We start from the raw sequence: 6,015 nt of genomic DNA, 5'->3' as shown, positions 1-6,015 counted from the left end.
TACACCATCCATGAAGTGGTCTCCCTAACAAGACATGTGACTATCTGACACCCTACAAAATATTTACATTATTACTTATATTCCCCGAAATGTCTTTCATATCCCTGTGGCAATATTGTAGTTACCAATTTATGTTGTTCCTTCCCCTTCTCCTTCATCCCCACCCACGCCCCATCTAGCAATCATCAGTTTTTCCTCCGTACCTCTGAGATAACTTCTGTTTACATTATTCGTTTACTCAGTTCTTTAGATTCCACATATAAGTGAGATCATATGGTATTTGTCTTTCTACAACTGACTTATTTCACTTAACATAATGTCCTCTAGGTCCATGCATATCGTTGCAAATGGTACGATTTCATTCTTCTTTATAGCTTAATAATACTCCATTGTATAAATGTACCACAGCTTCTTAATCCAGCCTTTAACTGTTATTTTTGCCTACTGAGTCAATATTTTTAGTTATTCCCCTGAACATGACAATGGCCTTAACAGGCCCATTGTTTAATATGCTCAATCTTATTATTGCTATTATTGTTTATTACTTCTTGCCTACTTGCTCTGGCTAAAACTTCCAGTACTACTGAATAACAGTTGTGGTGAGTGTGGGAGGTGTTGTCTTGTTCCTGATCTTAGATGTAAAGCTTCAGTTTTTCACTGGGTATGATATTTACAGTGGGTTTGTCATATATGGCCTTTATTATGTTGAGGTACTTTCCTTCTCTCCCCATTTTATTGAGAGGTTTTTTTTTAGATCATAAATGGATATTGTATCTTGTTAGAGGCTTTTTCTGTATAATATAAACATGATTTTTACCCTTTATTTTGTTAATCTGGTGAATCACATTGATTGATTTGTGGCTGTTGAGCCTTACATCCCTGGAATTAATCCCACTTGATTATCATGTATGAGCCTTTTAATGTATTGTTGTATTTGATTTGTTAATATTTTGTTGAAGATTTTTGCATCCATGTTCATCAGAGATATTGGCCAGTAATTTTCTTTTTTTCATTGTCCTTTCCTAGTTTTCGTATCAGGGTAATGTTGGCATTATAAAATTTGTTAGGAAGCATTTCCTCCTCTTCAATTTTTTGAAAGAGGTTGAGAAGGATTAGATCTTCTTTAAATGTTTGGTAGAAGTCACCAGCGAAGCCATCAGCTCCAGGGCTTTTCATTGTTGGGATATATTTTTTTTTTTTTAATTTTTTTTATTTATTTTTATTTTTTTTACTGATGGACTCATCAGTTATAGGTCTATTCACATTTTCTATTTCTTCATGATTTAGTCTTGGTAGTTTGTATATTTTGTATGAATTTGTCAATTTCATTTAAGTTATCCAATTTGTTGGTGTACAACTGTTCATAGTACTTGCTTATAATTCTTTTTATTTCTGTAGTATTGATAGTAATGTTTTCACTTTCATTTCTGATTTTAGTAGTTTGAGTCTTCTCCCTTTTTTTCTTAGTCCACCTGGCTAAAGATTTGTCAATTTTGTCAACAAAATTGACAGAACCAATCTTTGGTTTCATTGATTTTCTCTATTGTTTTCTATACTCTATTTCAGTCTTCATTTTTCCTTCCTTCTGCTAGCTTTGGGTTTGGTTTGCTCTTTTTTATTCCTAGTTCCTTAAGTTGTAAAGTGAGGTTGTTTGAGATCTTTCTTTCTTTGGATGTAAGTACTTATAGCTGTAAATTTCCTCCTTAGCACCACTTTCACTGTGTCCCATAAGTTTGTTAAGTTGTGTTTTCATTTTCATTCATCTCTAACTATTTTCTATTTTTCCTGTGATTTCCTCTTTAATCCATTTGTTGTTTAAAAGTGTGATGATTAGTTTCCACAATTTTATGAATTTTCCAGTTTTCTTTTTGTTATTGATTTCTAATTTCATCCTATTGCGGTTAGAGAAGATACTTTGTATGATATCTATCTTTTAAAATTTACTGAGACTTAACTTGTGGCCTAACATATAATGTATCTTGGAAAGTGTCCCATGTGCACTTCAGAAGAATGTGTATTCTGTTGTGGTTGGATAGGGTGTTTCATACATGTCTGTCAGATCTTTGTGGGTTTTGAGGTGTGATCACAAGGTACAGTGAATATTTAAATAAAAAAAATTATTGCAGGGCTGGTCGAGTGGCACGTTGGTTGGGAGCTGGCTTGGGATGCCAGAGGGCCCCGGTTCAGATCCCACATATGAGGGCCAGTGACACTGCCCTCTACAGCTAAGATGCTGAACAACAGCTCAACCTGGAGCTGGGCTGCCATGAGTTGCCGGCAACGGCGTAGGCTGCGGCCCCTGCTGCAGTGGGTTGCCATGGGCTGCCGTGTGTGGCCAGCAGCCAGCGTGAGCGGCCGGCAGCCACTGTGAGCAGCCGTCCAGAAGCCAGCGACTGATCTGCCTCGCCTGGGAAGAGCGCAATGATGGTGCCAGCTTGGGCTGGTGAAGCAACATCCTCCACAACTGGACTGAAGAACAAAAGGACAGCAACTTGTCTGTTCCCCTTCCCCCAATTTCCCAGCACTGTTCCCATCCTCCAATTCCCCAATAAAAATCTTAAAAAAAAAATTATTGCAGTTAAAGACACATTGCCATTAACCCTCTCAAAATACTCACCCTCGCTTTGAACAAATGTATCCCATTATTCTTGCCATTTCCCGAAGCAGTTCTGGAAGTCCTCTTTCATGAGTGTCTTTATTTTATCTTCCATTATGACAACACTCTGTGTCACACATCACTTCTGGTATGGCAATTTCTGCCAAATAAAAACATGGTGTGTTCTCATCCACCTTATTCACCAGATCTGGCTTCGTGCAGCTTCTGGCTCTTCACCAAAGTCAAAATGACCATGAAAGGAAAACATTTTGAACTGGTTCAGGACATCAAGGCAACCATGGCAGTGCAACTAAAAACACTCACGAAAGAGGACTTCCAGAACTGCTTCAGGAAGTGGCAAGGACAATGGGATAAATTTGTTCAAAGCGAGGGTGAGTATTTTGAGGGGGGTTAATGGCAATGTGTCTTTTAGTGTAATAATTTTTTTAAATTTAAACATTCACTGTATCTTTTGATCACACCTCGTATTGTGTTGTTTAAGTCCTTTATTTCTGTACTTATCTTCTGTCTGTTTGTACTACCCAATATTGAGTTGGGTATTAAAATCTCCAACTATTATGTTGAACTAACGATTTCTCCCTTCTGTTTTTGCTTCATATATTTTGATAGTCTATAATTAGGTTTATAATTATACTTCTTGCTGTATTGAAATTTTTATTAATGCATAATGTTCTTCTCTGTCTCTTGTAACCTTTTTTATTCAAAATCTATTTTGTAGGGCTTTCTGTGGCACAATGAATAGTGCATTGGACATCTAAAATCTATTTTGTCTTGTATTAGTATAGCCACTCCTGCTCTCTTTTGGTTACTATTTTCATGGAATTTCTTTTCCCATCTTTTCACTTTCAACTTGTTTTCGTTTTTAGTCTCATATGACTCTCTCGTAGGCAGCATATAGTTTGATCATATGTTTTTATTCATTCCATCAATCTCTGTCTTTTGGCTGGAAAATTTATTCATTTATATTTTAGTAATTACTGATAAGGCGGGACTTATTTCTGTCATTGTGCTATTTGTTTTCTATGTGCCTTAAAGCTTTCTAGTCCCTCATTTTCTGCATTATTTCCTTCTTTTCTTTTTAGTTGATTTTTATAGTAAAATATTTAAATACCTTTCTCATTTTCTTTTGTGTATATTCTAAAGCTATTTTTTTGTGTGTGGATACCATAGGGATTCCATTTAAGATCCTAAAGTTGTAACACTGTAATTTGAATTTATACCAACTTAACTTCAATAACATACAAAAACTCTCTCCTCCTTTACAGCTCTGTCCCTACCTCTTTTGGTTGTTGATGTAAAAAAATTACATCTTTACATACTGTATGCCCAAAACATAAAATAATAATTCTTTTAAATACATTAGATTCTTAAATTATGTAGAAAACAAGATTTGGAGTTACAAACCAAAGTTACAGCAATACTAGCTTTTACACTAATAATTATTTTTTAATGTATTAGTCTCTTAAATCATATAGAAAAAATATAGTTAAAACCATTAATACAATTAATTTTAAAATTTTTGTGTATTTGAATCAATCAATATTTTCCATTATAGTTTCAGATTTTGACTCAGCCTTTACATCTTTTCCCTAAAACCTACCCAAAGATCAATTCTACATCTAAATGTAAATGCTTAAATAACAAGAATTTTTAAAATAACAGAAGAATATCTTGGGTAGGCAAAAGTTTCTTTTCAAGGACCCAAAAGCAGATCATTAAACTGTATCAAAATTAGTAACTTTGTTCATAAAAAATTAAAAGAAAGAAAAGGCACACCACAGAGTGGGAGAAGATGTTTGCTTCTATATACCTATATTGCAACAAGACTTGATTCCAAAATATCTGCATCTAGCTCTATATAAATATTATTACAAATTAATAAGAAAAAGATAGCAACCCAACACAAAAACAAGCAAACCACTTGAACAGGCACTTCACACAAAAGAAGATATCCAAGTGGCTGATAAGCTTATGAAAAAATGCTCAACTTGAACAGTCTTCAGGGAAATAAATGCAAATTAAAACCATATTTTGCTAAAAACACAGGCAGTCTATTAACCTCTTTGTTCTATTTACTTATATTTAAATTGGGGATATTAATGTCTATCCTCAGGAACTTATAGTCTGAGGAAAAATAAGTGAAATAGAAATCAAATAACTATGTACTAAAATATGGTGAATTACGTACTGCAAATCCAGGTTAGAGACACACTGACCAAATATTTTACCTAAAAATCAGCACAAGTAGACTTAAAATGTTCATAAGCCTTCCATTATAATCAGTTTTCTTCTTGTTCTTTGTCAACTTCCCCTGATTACATGGTGCATACCACTACCACATTAACCCATTGAGAGTCTCAGTGTATAAAGAACACAGGCCAGGGCTGGCCGAGTGGCTCAGTTGGTTAAGAGTTGGCTTAAGAGCACGAGCCCTGAGGAACAGGACCACTGGTTCGATTCCCACATGGGCTGGTGACGCTGTGCCCAAGCTGAGCTGTCGCTGAACTGCCAACAGGTGGCAGGATGGCTCAGGTGGTATAACAAGACTGCCTATTTGATGATGGGCTACGCCCACCCACAACTAAGACTGAACTCAGCACCTTGAGCTGAGCTGCCATCTGGATGGCTCAGTGGATGGTGTGCTCTTAGCAACAAGGCTGCTGGTTCAACTCCCGCATGGGATGGTGGCTACACCCACCTGCAACTAAGATTGAACACAGCACCTTGAGCTTAGAGGCCACGAGCTGCCGACGGGAAGCCAGATGGCAACTGGCACCCTCCACAATTAAGATTGAAGAACAACAACTTGGCTGGTCCCTTTCCCCAATTCCCCAATACTGTTCCCCTCGCCCAATTCCCCAATAAAATCTTTTTTAAAAAAATTTAAAAAGAAAGAAAGAAAAAAAGAAAGAAAGAAAGAAAGAAAGAAAGAAGAAAGAAAGAAAGGAAAGAAAGGAAAGAAAGAAAGAAAGAAAGAAAGAAAGAAAGAAAGAAAGAAGAAAGAAAGAAAGAAAGAAAGAAAGAAAGAAAGAAAGAAAGAAAGAAAGAAAGAACACAGGCCAGACGTTTTATGTTAGCTCTGTAAATCTGGCCCTATCCTATCTCTCACCGCACCCTATTATGAAGCTTAGTGCAGCTCATCTACCATTGTAAATAGCCTCTCTCCTCCCCATAACAGCTACCACTTAGCTAAAGACACAATCTTATTTCATTCTTGTAACAACCCCATCAGGTAATTATTATTTTCTCACAAGAAATTGAGGCTTAGAGTGAATAAGCCACTTATCCGAAGTCACTGAACTGTTCAGTGACAAAGCTGGGATGTGAAGCCAGGTTTGTCCAACTCCTAAATCCACATTTTCTGTCACTTGCTCCACTGTCACCCAAAATCATGAACT

The sequence above is a fragment of the Hipposideros armiger genome, unplaced genomic scaffold (genome assembly GCF_001890085.2).
Source record: "Hipposideros armiger isolate ML-2016 unplaced genomic scaffold, ASM189008v1 scaffold_1274, whole genome shotgun sequence".
Lineage (NCBI taxonomy): Eukaryota > Metazoa > Chordata > Mammalia > Chiroptera > Hipposideridae > Hipposideros > Hipposideros armiger.
The sequence above is the reverse complement of the archived record's forward strand: the minus strand, read 5'-3'. Positions refer to the sequence as shown.